The 15,819-nt window shown below is 26.1% G+C and overlaps 1 protein-coding gene across 1 annotated transcript in view; it reads left to right on the top strand.

Annotated features, from left to right (window-relative positions):
* The first annotated feature begins 8,416 nt into the window (after nucleotides 1-8,416).
* LOC132928749 (cationic amino acid transporter 4) overlaps nucleotides 8,417-15,819 on the top strand; it is a 40,255-nt gene continuing 32,852 nt past the window's right edge. Inside the window, exon 1 of the mRNA XM_060993613.1 lies at nucleotides 8,417-8,773. The gene's annotated coding sequence lies outside the window, so the exon portion shown is untranslated. The remainder of the gene's footprint in view (nucleotides 8,774-15,819) is intronic.

The following is a 15,819-nucleotide window of genomic DNA, read 5'->3' as shown; positions in this document are numbered from 1 at the left end:
ACATGGTGTTTACTACAATTTACAATGTGTTTTATTTTATTTAAAAGAATATATATTCTCTTTACAATTTATACTAATAAAAGCACAATAGGTGCATTAGATGAATAATGAATAGAAACAAATATATACATTATACATGAAAACGCGAGAGAGGGGGCAAACCCAATAGTAGCAACTCGGATATGTGTTTAGATAAAGAAACATGATAAAGTGATCAACCAATAATGTTTTTTTGGAGATTTTCCAGAATTATTTTTAAGATAAATAGTGATCACTGATCAGGTAGAGTTGACTTAACGCTTATTACTTATATGTATTAAAGTATACATTCGTTTTAAAGCATATTAATTACTTATAATAATAATAATATGTCATGGTTGACTGTTCTGTAGTTTTTGTTATTAATAATATCTAGTAGCCTATTCGGGAATAGTATGTATACATTCTATTTTATTTTTTAATTTATAGTTTTTTAATTGTGGAGGGTGTGTTGGATGTATTATGGGGGGGGGGGGCGAAGTATATTCAGAGATCAGAGTCTGTGCATTCCAATTAATAAGTAAGCTGCAGTGTGAGATTTTCAATATATTAGGCCCTGTAGGCTGTAATTATTATATGTATACGTGCATATAACCTAAATGTTTGTTATATTATATTTTGTATACGACGTTGTATACTAAACTGTATACTGGTAAAATAATACACCGACGATGTTTTTGTCGAATACTGATATACACAGTAACAGTCAGATAGTATAATATAATAGGCTTAGTTGTGTTCTTTCTTCTTGTGTATTGTTCGCTGAGAATTTTTTCCAAAAGTGTTATCTATATAATATATTATATGTTATTCCTTGGCGACCCGCAGAGATCTCTCGACCACGAGTCGTGTTTTATATCCTCTTATTGGATCGGCTACATTTTATCATATCCCAATATTACCTACATACCCTATAATATGGAACATATATTATATACTTTATAGATAGATATATGTAACATGTTGGTTGTATATACGTTTGAAATATGAAAATTATGTTTTAAACCGCATATGTCCATGAACCGATGGAATAATTACCTTATAGTTATTATATACTTGACATTTGACGGACGCCACCTCACAGCTTAACTGAGTGAGTAATATCATATTTCGCGTGCTGAAAATGAATAATATTCGTGTGTACAAGACAGTTTTTTTTTTGTGTCGATTATATAGGTAATCAATTTGCAGTACTGAAATATTCTAGTGCATTTCCATTGATTCATATAGAGGACACGTGCAGCATAAATACGTTTTATCTATATATTTGTATACCCAATGCATTTTTATTGAATACATTTACAATAAATTATCATAGTTATCGGCTATCAGTTTATATGTTATAATATTATGTTAAAATTATGTTAATATAAGTGTTCATTATTTACATAAGTAGATATTATACAGGGTGATTCACTGTATTTGTCCCGTCAATAACTTATTTTTGAAAATTATAATATAATACTGCATATATAACAAGCCATATTCACCATTAATTAAGTTTAGATACCTAATTATTTAAAATCGTATTATTTTAAACTAAAGATTTAATTGGTCAATTATTAGACTAAATATATATAAATGTTTTAAAATTGCAGTTATTAAATATTAATAATTTTAATTATTCAAATTTTTGTATCAATTATTAAAGTTTAGATAGAAGGCGGGTTAACGAGTAATGGATATATCCTGTATATATAGTAAGTGGGTAAAGTTTATATGAGAACTAAAATACCAACATACACCCTAATAGACTCTGTCTGTTAGACGTTAGTACATTATATATGTATATTAATTACGTGAAGTTTAGAAATAAAACATTAATAGTGTTTTTAAATATATTGCTTATACATTATAACTTATAACAGTTATAGATATAATTATAACCTATATAAGCATATGTATTACCCAAGACTTATAAGTGAATGTGATAGGCACTGTCCGCACTGATATACCATTTCATTTTAAGCTGAAATCGGGCAAGGTTATTATATGGGCTTCTTAAAAAAAATCATTTAAGACAAAATAATTAATATAATAGGTATAATCAGAGTCCCTTAATCAACGACTTATATTATACACTTATCGCTGTAACTAAAAAAAATAATGACGGATATGTTTTACTTATTAACTAGAAAAGAGCATTTATCGTATTGATTTAAATTTTATATTTACTTTGAACATTTAAATAACGTTTATCCATTGACTATAAATATATACCATATTATACATTCATGTATTTACCATGTCTATCACACCACTGATACATGGTTATATTCACTTATTCGTCTAAATAAATCTCGCTCTTACATTAGTTTGACGTGCCTTATAACTCATAAATACCAATATATATCAATAATATTGAATTATATAGTTTATATAATACATATTACGTCATATACAATTCAATTTTAAATTCTGAGTATAACAAAAAATATATTAGTTTTACAATGAATGAGTTTTGTATTGATTTTTTATTTATAAGTGTCATCACTTATCACGTTCTGGAGCAGCAACAATTTTCAACATCGGGGTTGATTTTTGTTAGAAAAATTGATCTTATTGGTACTATAGAAACGTTTGAAATAAAAAATGTTCAGTGTTTTTTCTAATATTTAGGAAAAATACAGTATAGGTATACTACTTTGTAACCACGATGCTGCATTTGTAATCGATATGATAAAATATAATCCGGACTACTCTGACGGATGAGAATCAGATGTTTGATCATGTTCAGATGATCAATTTGAACAGGCTATATCAAATAATATTTGTTTTATTCACGAAGATAAGTATTATCGCTCAATTGAGCGCAGTTATAACATTTTCGAATTATAGTTTATATTTATAAAGCCTTTAATTTCCAGTTGTATCTATGTTTATCATTTATTATATTATTATATATTGTAATATATGCAATATGCATACAAGCGTATAATTCATTTAGGTATACGTTAAGTTTAAACATTTAAATTGTCGTTCCAGCTTCTTTTGTTAATAAATGAGTTATTATTAAGTTCGTAATGGAAGTGAAAAAATTAGTATTTAGTAACTGGTAAAAGTGCTCAATTGATGGTGGATAAAACTATCGATTAATTAAAACTCTTAAATAAATAATATCTTTTACTAACTAATTGTGTTGAAAAATTAAATAAAAAGGCAACAAATGGATCCCGCTTGCTTTGGTTTAGGTACATAAGGTTTCGAGTGGGTCACTATTATAAATAGGTGTGTTAAATTTGAATTCAATGATGTATCATAAATATATGCGAAAAAACAATTCTCATCGAAGACGGAATGTCATAGTGTCAGCCTATAGCACTATAGTCTATAACTAACAATCTATAACTAAATTTCATGATATATTTATTTTAATTTCAGTATTACCATAGGTTTATAAATTTATAATGTTTATTTCGAAAATATTGTATTTATTATATTATTAGTATTTCATTGTTATAATGATATATACGAATATTATTATATCATATCATATCAATTTATAGGTATAACTCAAAATTTAATAAAACTTTCTGTAGATACTGTACAACAATGAAAATAGGTTCATAATATATATACCTCTTAAACTAAATCAAAAATTTCATTGTCATATTAAAATTCATAATAATATAATATATAGAAAAGTTAAAGCCCCCACGAATAAAGTTCTTGAATTATAACAATATAACCAACATTATTATTCATCGTTAAAATACATATTTTTGTTCAAATTTAAACTTCTTCAAATGTCTATAAAAAATAATTGTGTACATATTTTTTAGACTTTTTAGCTTCAGTACAAAATATTAATGAGGAATAGAATACTCAATTTTTAAACTATACAAATTAAAGATTTTATAAATTTTTTACTACAAAGTACTCGTACTTATATTGTAGTTTGTAATTTTCGTAATTTTGACAAATTATGTAAAAATTTGAATATCAAATGCATACATAAATAAATATACCTTTATATAATTTTAAAGTTTTATACAGATATAAGAATAATAATTTATATAATGTGGTGTATTAAATTTCCAAGAATTTTGACCTTTCGAATATTTTTTTATTGATATTTATAGAAACAAAAATCGTTGTACTCATAAATAGCACAAGATTGTACCATAAATATAAACATTTAATATAAATTGTAAGTATTTACAGTTATTAATTTTTGTATAATAACAAAATCAAAAATCATTTGGGAAGAAATAGTTATTTTACGGGTGAATTTTTTCTAATATATTTAGTATTATTTTTTTAGTATAGGTTGCATCATGTGTAAAGAATATTGTATTATATTTTCAAATTTTTGATATAAACAGAAATCTGTTAATACATTTTTAAGTATAAAATAATTTGTAATTTTCAAAAATTTGTCAACATATTAAATTGAAATACATATAAATTAATTATGTTACTCAATCATAAAATAAAAAATTAAAAACAAAATCGAAAATTGCCTATATAAACAGCAAAAATCAAATCAAAATATTTTATACAATACATAGAAAATGATAATATAAATCCTTGCAGGTGAGAATTTCAGGTTTTTGCTGTATTCGTTTTTTAATTATAACAAAATAAGGAAATCAATTCAGTCAAACACTGGCTTAGCATAATAAAATAACTTTTTTTAAAGTTATTCATAGAGCTAAGCCAACATTTTCTGTTCCCTTTTTTGTATGCTTTTTATCGTTTATACAGATATAAAAAAGATATAAAACGCAGAATCTAGCTAGGAATCTAAAATAATATAATAAAATACACACATAAATGAGGTAATAAGAAAATTATTCACTTATAATTTTTGTTTTTAAAAACAAATCCTTTGTCTTGTCTGAAACAAATCAATAAAAATCCGTGTTTAAAATATACACTATACCTATACAGATCAAGTTCAAATGATCCATATTAGTTCTTAGTGAAAAGAGGTACCTGTGCTCAAATTGGCTGAAAAGTAAGATAAAATCACCTTTATTAGTAAGTTAAATAATGTATTTGTACTCAAACAAGCGATGCTTGTGGATACTGGATACATATTATTGATATATATTTAGAGTGATTACTGATTTGTTATTAGAATAGCATTTTCACTTGTTATATAGGTATATATAATTTTTTTGTAATTACTATTAAATTGTTCCTATAAATATTTTTGTGTTAGTACAATATTATCCTCGCGAAATGACTATGAATGTGTATTTGTACCTTGACTATTAAGTATTACTTTACAATATTCATTTAAAGTTATAATTTATAATTTTTAACATTAATTTATATCACTTCGTAGTTCGTTCAAAAAGCATCTGTGTACTGATATTAGATTTTAAAATAATGAAAAAACATTGTGTTGAAAAAAATCTATTCTGATGCGTGGAGCTCGGTAAAGACAACTTGTTGACGTATTCTCAAATATTTTTAGTGGCTGCCACTGTAATGTTTCATTACACTTAAAAATTCAAAAAATTATCTATTAAAAGTACCACCCATACTCAAAAATATTTTAATATACTAGAAAAAGACAAAAAAAAAAGGTTATCTCTTAAGAATCTCTCAGAATCTTAAATGCAATTAACGTGCATTATGCACGTTAATTATAATAAATAATAACGATAATAATAATATTATATTATAGATTATAGCCCGTTATAGCTTAAAGGCAAAGTTATAAACTATATTTTTCATTGAATATTTTAAACCTTTTGAATATTTTGTTTGTAAAACAAAAATTCACACACACAAATATTTAATCATATTAAAACGTCTTGATGAACATGGCGTACCATAAATTTAACATTTAATACCTAATCATGTACCTACTCACCGACGATAATTATACTGTATCCAAGGTTATTTTAAAATACAAAATTAGTTACCATAAAATATTAAAACTGTATTAGGTATTCTAAAACATGTTATAACGTGCAAATAAACAAATGAAAAATAAATAAATAAATAATTAAATAAATTAGTAAATACATTTTTTTCAGCTGTATTTATTTTAATTGTATCGCTTAATATTCATCTTATGGCATTGGAGTTGTATTATTATTAATTTTAATATTTAAAAAAAACATTCTAAGACCACCTTTTATTATAATTGTTGTAATATTTTAAAGAAAGGTCATTAAAAAAATGACTATAAAGATAAATTATTTTTAAAATTTTATCATTTACTATCATATTATTTTTATATTAAAACGTTAAGTATTCCAAGTACTAATTATAATATTTTTAATTTCCTTAATTACCTATACTTTTTCTAAAGGACAAAATTTATTTTTAATTTTACTCATCTTATAAGGTACCAAGTATGAAATAGTATAAGTAAAATAAATAAATGTGATCAAAATATTTAATTGCTTATATCATCAATAAGTGTCATATTTGTCTCATGAAAAAAGTGTTGATTCAAATATTGGGCTCAGATTCTAAATATCTCATTATTTTTTCAATTTAAAAATTGAATAATGCGCTCCATCTATGTTTAAATATATTAAACTTTGTCTAACTTTAGTTAACAGAATAATATGTCATCACTCGTCATGCGACGTCACTACTAAAGTATAGTGGAGAAATAAGCGATATAATAATCTTCAACGCAGTCTTTCATGTGAAAGAATTCATAGTTGGTACCTATTAATTATAATCATGTCCATACAAAATTAGATAATAATCTAATTCCTAAGCTTGTTGATTTTAAAACATGATATTTGTCATGTCTTATAAGTTCACAAACATTTGTCAAAATTGTATACGTCTTACATCTGATAATATTATAATAATAACATGTTTCAGTGAATATTGTAAATAATAGTACAAAACATATTACATAATATATTAAAGAATTTGAGATAAATCAGTAGTCCTTATAGTTTTAATCAACTCTGCGAGTTGACTTCATCGGCACCTATAACATGTTTTCTAGAAAATCAATAAACACCTAGATTCACGTGGTTTCAACAATAGCTTCAAAGTCGAAATAATAACGTGACAGCACAGACATTTGTTTTCTATGTTATGTAGGTACGAACTTCTCCAATTATCATACCTCATCGTAACATGGGTTTATTAATTATTAGTATTAAGTACATATTATATTATAATGCAAGTATAGGTGTATCATAAACGATGATGTAAACGGTTGTAGAACACTTTATACGGTTACATAAAAAAAAAACGAAGTAGGTTTTTTATACATTTAATTGTATTATACAATTTTTAATAGAAATAAATAAATTATCATTAATGTCATAATTAAAATTATTGGTTTTTTAGAAATGATGAGTTTTCGTCAATAATATAGTGAGTTATAATATAAATATAAAAATGTTATAATTGTATTATAGTTTTATTTTTGTGCTATTTACAAGATTTGTGAAATTTGAAACATTCACTGTCAATTGTAAGTCGCAGGTATATATATACATTTTAAAGTTAAATGTATGGCAAATTATTTCAAGTAATTGTGCATTGGTTTTAATTGTATTCTCTTGCTGGAGTCGTGAATATGTTTTAGGATAAATAGTTTTGAACAATCGTATATCTCATCTCTTAAAATTTATTTCCAGGCTTATTTTTACCGTACAAAGTGTCCGTGGTATGTAAATCAAACAATATAGACAGTACAAAGTTTCCGTTTACCAATATGTAGACATAATGATAATTGCATCCCATACTGTACACACTATCTATATACATAATATGTATGATGATTAACGGCATAATTGTGCATTTGTGCGTGTCTAAGAGTGTTAATAAATCATCAGAATTTAAAAAAATATATTTGTTAAACCATATGGGAGGGTTGATCGCCCGATATTATTGGTAGATATTATATGTACTGCGCATATAATATGATATATATACATATTATAATGGTTATATATCTATTATATTAGTAATACATTTTGTCATTGTATTTAACACCGAAAATATTAAGTCATTCTTTTCACGCGTTTGCCTTTTCCTCGTCATCACATACAAAATACATAATATAATTTTATGTAGCCACACTCAAAGGTAGGATATATAGGTATTATATAGCAGGTGCCAGGTATACGTTGTATGGTGCCGTGGGCATATAAAACTACCCGCGGCTAAATGGCATAAAACGTTGTCGTCCGGCCATACCAACGGTTAGACGAGACCCAAGTTTGCGCTCCCTTAGGAAAAAATCCTCGCGCCACCATTATTGTGATATCGTGTGTAGTGTTGGCATCGGTCGCAGCTGTCGATCCATCGCGCTTATACGATATCTATGAACCTCTGCACAGTACTACGGGCAATATTCGACGGCCTACGTGACCGGCGGCGTACCCGCGCATGAACGAAACGGCTGACGAGCGACCCCCAGACCGCGTTCGCAAATCGATTTTCCGGGCCCGCTGCAGTACTACGTCACGCCAGTGCGTCCGTGCCGCCGTCTAGTAGTCGTCGTTTACACACAAAAAAAAAAAAAAAAACAAAAGAGAAAAAAAGCCCACGACCATCATCGTGAACGCGAACACACCGCGAAAAAACGAGAAAACCGTCCGTCGCCATTTGCGCGTGATAAAATAATATTATGTTGGATTGATCACACGATAAAATAATATATCAAACGCGGCGGTTAGTGGCGGACGACGCGCGCCCGCAGTTGCAAGTACGAAAAACGAAAAATTATAAATCGTAAATATGTGTGCCGCCGACTTGTATTGACCGTATCGTATCGTGTGTATAGTGTTGTTTGGTAAGTAATTTGAACCCTTTTCTAATAGACGTACCTCTATACTATACCTACACATTAATTATCCGCCGACGCCTCGCATGAAATATGGTTATTGAATCGTCTGTATATTGTATATTCGCCACAATATGCACCTATATCTGGCTACATCGTTATATCGATATGTACAGTCAGTGGCGTACGCAGGATTTTTTTAAAGGGGATGTCATAAATCATAACTATATGCACGAATTGATCTTTTTTTTTTTTTTTAGTCATCATTTCATAATTTGAACAGATGCTTATTTTTAAGGGGGTGTCATATCTCCCTACACCCCCCTGCGTACGCCACTGTGTACAGTAGCTACCCATATAGGTACAGGGTACATCCGGAGGATTTATGTTCAAATACGTCGTGTAGGGACTCGGGAGGATACGCTCTGTATGCATACACGTATCGATAAAAATATCCATAATATAATGCATGTTATATATACCGCGCCTATAACACTTGATTTTTTTTCCCGTCGTTTTAAGTCTTATTTAATATTTTCTCTCCACGCTCATGAATAAAACCCGTTCCGCACGCTGATTTTTGAATAATATAAATATAATTTTTGATTGCCGTTTGGAACATGAATAATACAGCTCTGAATTACGTCCTAAGAAAACGTTTCATTTAGGTCGGGGGGGCAATGCTTCGTGTATAGGCATATCGGATATTATGTATATTTGGGAGCAGCTTAACCACCTTGATGGATGTAACGGTATCTTTTCGACCGTTTCACGTGTAGACGTTTTTGAAGAAGTCGTGAGAATCCGTTGCGATTTTTTTCTGACCGATGGTAGCAGTTTTTCGAAAACACGTCTTACAACAATTTTAACATAGACCAGTAATATTAAAACCAGCTATTTCTAAACTCGGGGTCACGGAAAAATAAATAAATTGATATTTTTTTAAATATTAATTTTATAACATTGTATTTAAAAAAAATAATATTAACTGTTACAAAGTTATATTTTAAAAATGTTGATTATTATATTAAATTAGTTTTCGCTCTTGCCCACTGTATTTAATGTTTAACAGAAATTATAGTAAGTACGGCTGTACTAGTACTACCTATATTATTTAGTAAATAAAAGCACACGGGAGATGGCAGAGATTAAATCAATTATGAAATTCCTGAATATTCAAAGTAACGTACAAAGAAATAATGTACTCATAATACACGAGTTTACTCAACTATTCAGACGTGTGTTCGCTTTCTCTTCGTAAAATCAATTTTAATTAAATATTTTAGATAAATCTTATAAAAACTATAAAAGTTTGTTTAGGTTTGATAATTGTTAATTGTTAATTTCTAATTGCTTTAATATAATATATATTATATTTTTAAAACCGCAATTTTATGCGTTCCTCAGTAAAATGCCATGTAATTTTTCTTTATACATAAACATTAAACATGTTAATAGTACCTACCTATGTTTTTGGTACATTATTACTATGGAAACACTTGGGTTCTTAGTTGTTATTATGTTTTATGGTTTCATGGTTACAAAAACTTAATTGTATGAAAGAAATGTTTTTAATGTCAATATATTTTGAATCATTCTAGTGATAATAAAAGATTATAGTTAATTCAATATCATTGTATAAATAAATCTTGTTTTTGTTTTGTCCATGCATACCTATTATTTTTATTTAAACGTTTTTATCCCGATTATTGACCAATATAGTTTTCTATATTGTTTTATGTCGGTAACGTGTCACACTAATTTATTGTCTGTAAAAGTATTTTTATAGTCAAAAATAATATTTTTAATCAATAACTCGAGTGTTGGAGTTAACGTAAACAACGATAATAAATTATCGTTGTATTTAAGAAAAACGTAATTATATATTATAAATAGATAATAATAATAATATTATAATGCATTTATAGTGTTTATTTGGTACAGTTATCTTTTAAAAGTTGTTTGACAGTAAATTTACAGTAGTTTTTCCTAAATGTTTATAACAAACCTTTTAAAAATTCAAAATATCTTAGTTATGGAATTTTTATATAAATTCTTATAAATGTACCTATAAATAATATAATATATGTATTATATTTACGTAAATTGTATATATATATATAATAGGTTATAATGGTTATATATATTTAATATTTATACATAACTAAATAAAAGTAGGTGTGGAATGTACATATTAAAAGGTTTTTTTTTATGAACACTGCATCAATACTCGTTTATCATGGTATTTAATGTATTTTTTTTTAATTAATTTAAACTTATTTATGTATTTATAATAAGTTTATATTTTATATTTTTTGATAATATCAAAATAAACTATACAATTATACACCAAGAGTTATCTATACAAATATATTCTGTGTAGTAAATGGTATAATATTATGATAATTTAAAAAGAATAAAACCTTGTTTACATAAATTAAAATTAGTTTAGGATTTTTAATTTTTATTCCTATATTCATTTTTAATTATATTTAATTAAAAATATTATAAAATTGCAGCCATTGCCAGACAACATGCTCATTTCGGATAAAGACATTCTATGTTTGTATTTTAATAACTTAAAATCAATGATAAATGATAAATCATTTTGTAAAAATAAAAAAAATACATAAAAAACTACAAAAAAGCACCATTTATATTATTATTTTTAATCAATAGTGGTGCTTAATTAGATTTAGATACGGCATTTGCACTACTGTCCAAAAATAAAAGTGTGTTGTCTGCGCATAAAAATAAGAGAATTAGACAACTAATGTATCTACTTATTTAGAATATCTAATATGTAATTACTTTTTGCTATTATAATAATAATAATAATAATATTTATTTAAATAAATATTTCAACACCCCAAAGGGTAAGAGTACAGTGAGTGTAAACCAAAAATATCGCTAAATTATCAATTTAAAAGTAAAGTGAATACAATTAAATCAAATTAAACATTTATAATTAATTTATAAATACAATTTTATAACTTAATACAATTAAATCAAATTAAACATCAAGCTTTAAATTATAAATATATTTTTTTAACTTAGTAAAGGAGTCGAAAAAAAAGTCAATATCATGAATTAAATTACATGATGTTGGTAGGTGGCACAACGAACTATTAGTGAAGTAATTACTTATAGAATAAGGAATATCAAATGGTGGGCTGAATCTTGAATTAAAAGGGGGGTACTTTAAGACCGATTTTTTGTAATAATTCCGGACAATCGATAATACCATTCAAGATTTTATACATAAACGTGATAATCTTCTTGTTTTAAGCGACTTTAGACCTATATAGTTTGCAACTTCAGCGGTGTTATTATACGAGTAATTCGTTTTAAAAGCTTAAAAACGTAAGAAGTTTTTTTTTATTTTTTATAATTTATTAACTAAACCAGATTGATTAGTATTCCACAAAACCGTCCCATATTCAAGTAAAGATGTTACTAGCGAACAATATAAAACCTTATATAATAGTATTAACTTTGTATAAAATAAAATAGCTTCTATGATATTAAACAAACTTTAATATAAGTCTTAAAACCTAATACATCATTTCAAACATCAATCTAAAAATGTCTACATTTTTTTTTTTTATTACAATTTAATAATTAATAAAATAAGCAATCATGAGATATAATTATAAAAAATATTTCAATATCAAACTGCGATTTAGAAACAAGCATATTTGTGTTCACTAATATTCCGCAGATCTTACCAAAAATAATTTATAATATGTATATAAGTTCCTTGAATGAAATAAATTTTCCTATCACAAAAAAATTTAAATATCAGCATACAAGTTGTATAAATCAAACATCAAACTATCTTAAAATATAATAAACAATCATTAATAATAATTAATAAGCTTTCTTTATAGTTTAATTAAAGTATATTATCCGCACTAAGTAATAACAAAAGTGAAAATTCTCATCTTTAAATCATTTTTTGTCGGGAACTATTTTAACTTTTTTTTGAAAGGGTTAGCTTCTCAAGGTACCTTTAAATACGCCTATGTAATTATGATTTATAATATTATGTATAAAATATGTATATCAACTAAAATATTATTATTAATTTATAATTAAATAAACGTATTAAAAATCATCAAAGAATAAACAAATACAATTTTCACAAAAATCTATTATAAAAAATATCTACGTTAGACTGGCTGATTCTGGTTTAAGTTTATTAACCAATGTCCTATAGGTACTGTATTTTCTCACAAAATTAATATTAACTAAGCTCAATGTAATATGTATATAATAATATAATAGTAGGTATATAAATTTAATGTGTTAGTGTACAACGTTTAACCATCATTTCATCAGTTACATATTATTATATACCACGTTTATATGCAGCAGTTAATAACTAAATGCACATTGAGTTAGTCCGAGAGTTAGGTGCATATCAACGCATTTTTAATTCGCATTAAGCTGATGAGCATTTATTATTTAATTAGATTCGTCAAATCGAATTAACTCTTATTCCGGTGATTAAGAAATGCATGTAAACGCTTTAATGCAAATTAATATTTTAGCGGGAATTTTAAAATGTCAAATTATAATTATTTTATTCATGGAATCCAAAGTATAAAGCATGGACTAAAAAACATTCGCATTAGCTTTTAATTTTATTCAACATCTAATCTTGATATTTTAGGTGCGTATAAATCCACTCCTTAATGCGCATTAACTGCTGCACATAAACGTGGTAGTCGTGGTAATAGAGACAATTCAGTTCGACACATTTTGTGATGTTAGTTTTAATATTAGAGTAAATTAGCCTATATACTATCAAATTTAAAGGTAAGAATAATGACAAAAAAATAACATAAAAAATGGTAAAAAATGACATATGCTTTTATTGATATTATCATTTTAAAATGATAATATATCATTTTCTAGATAATATTCTTACCTTTAAATTTGATAACAGGCAAATTTGTTCTAATATTAAGGCTAACATCACAAAATGTGTTCTGCTGAACGCAAATTTGTTATGAATTATGATGTACATTAGTAAGACAGAGACAATATATGCGGGTATGGCGTCCTCTTAAAACAGGTTAAAAATGTTCAAGTGCTGACAGTCTGGCACCACTATTCAAATTTGAAAGTTATCCAATCGGTTAGACGTTAGGTAAGTAATTAATTAATAATTACAAAGTGATAACGAGATCAAATCCAGCCTCGGTTGAATGATCATGCATACTAATATACTATTAATGTTTGTATGGTAGTACAAGTTGAGCATGGTCGTACTTTCTTTTACGAAAGTTTAGGTACTGAATTTGCAATATTCAGTAATGGCCAAGTGCTTTAAATCCAGTATCACTCACCCCAGGTATATAAGACAGTACTGGTGCCAACACTATAGCTGCCAGTGCTGGCGCAGTGTTATTCCTGTTGTGAATTTCCGATGAAAAATGACTAATAACAATTAAATTGCAATAAAATATGTATATGTTTAATTAGTTATTAATAATGGTTTTCATTATTAAGTATTTTATAGTCTCTAACTTAATTTTTTTAACATTTTATGTCCAAAAAAATCGTCACTTTAATGATAGTAATAAGTTCTAAGCGTGTATTTACAATCAAACACTAGGTTTGGGTTTAAAATATAACAGATGAACATTTAATGCGCATAAAAACGTATGCCAACAAAAGTAATTTTACTCAGTTTAGATTATAATTTGAGTAGTACCTACCTAAGCGATCGCTGAACTATTGGGTTTTTTAAATGTCAAACAATTTTAATCAATAGATTATAAGAATATTTTAATTATAAATTATGTTATATTATTTATATATTTGTTTCAAAGTCCATTATGTATTAAACATTTTATAGGATAAATCAATTAAATCAAATTTATTATATTATATCAATAAATACATGAGGTATGAAATTATAGTTAGGTACTATACGTATTTTAATTAAGACAAATTTATCGTAAATGACTGTGCTTTTTAAAATCAATAGCAAAAAATACTTAACCTAAATTTTGATTAAGAGTTTAAAAATTAAAATAAACATTAGGTTAATTAATTATGTGTTTATTATAGCTGCTATCTAATTATTTTTACTTGTTTTCTACCGTAGGTATGCATACAAAAACTGAAGCATTAGAAATTAGAATACAAGTTTTTTTCAATCCTCGAGGATTAATAATATCTTATCGTTGCCAAACCTTTTACTTTTGTACATAATACTTGTTACTTATTAAGCTGTTGGCTCTTATTGCACCAATTAATTTTAATTAAAATAACACAGCAAATTATACGCTCCACGCAGCTATATATACCAACATAGAATAATCAATATTAAAATAATATAATATGAATATTGGATAATATTAAAACCGAAATACCTATCTAAGAGTAATTACTCTGGAGTAAAATTAATAATATCTCGGAATTCTGTGTATCAATAAAAACGATTACCTATAATGTATCCGGTATATAATCACAATTTAGTATTAAAAAAGTAAATAAAATATATTATATACAATATACATACATATCATAATTTATATAGATAATAATGATTAATGACTTATACCATGCTTATGCGTAGTTCAGTTATAAGGTTAAATTGTAGATATATCTAATCTTGTGGATAATACTAATTGTTATTTATTTTACTCATTTTGAATTATCGCACCTATTTTATGGTAAGTGGTAACAAATATAAGTATACTTAATCTCAATTAATGTCATAGTAGATATCCATATACCATACATATTATATCAATACATATATAAATACATTTAACAGTTTCAGAAATATATTATAATACACAAATTATGTACACATATGTAACTGATGAAATGGTTAGACGTTGTGCACGTACGCATTAAATATATTATATATATAGATACGATATACCTACTAATATAAATATATTATATTATTATATCCATATTACATTGAGCTTAGTTAATATTCTTACACTCTACCAACATGTAGATATCCACTAACCGAGGTATAGATTTTAAATGTGATACTTTGTCACTGGTGTACAATTCAAATTAGACAT

This window comes from Rhopalosiphum padi, chromosome 4 (genome assembly GCF_020882245.1).
Source record: "Rhopalosiphum padi isolate XX-2018 chromosome 4, ASM2088224v1, whole genome shotgun sequence".
NCBI classification, from domain to species: Eukaryota; Metazoa; Arthropoda; class Insecta; order Hemiptera; family Aphididae; genus Rhopalosiphum; species Rhopalosiphum padi.
The sequence above is the reverse complement of the archived record's forward strand: the minus strand, read 5'-3'. Positions and strand labels throughout refer to the sequence as shown.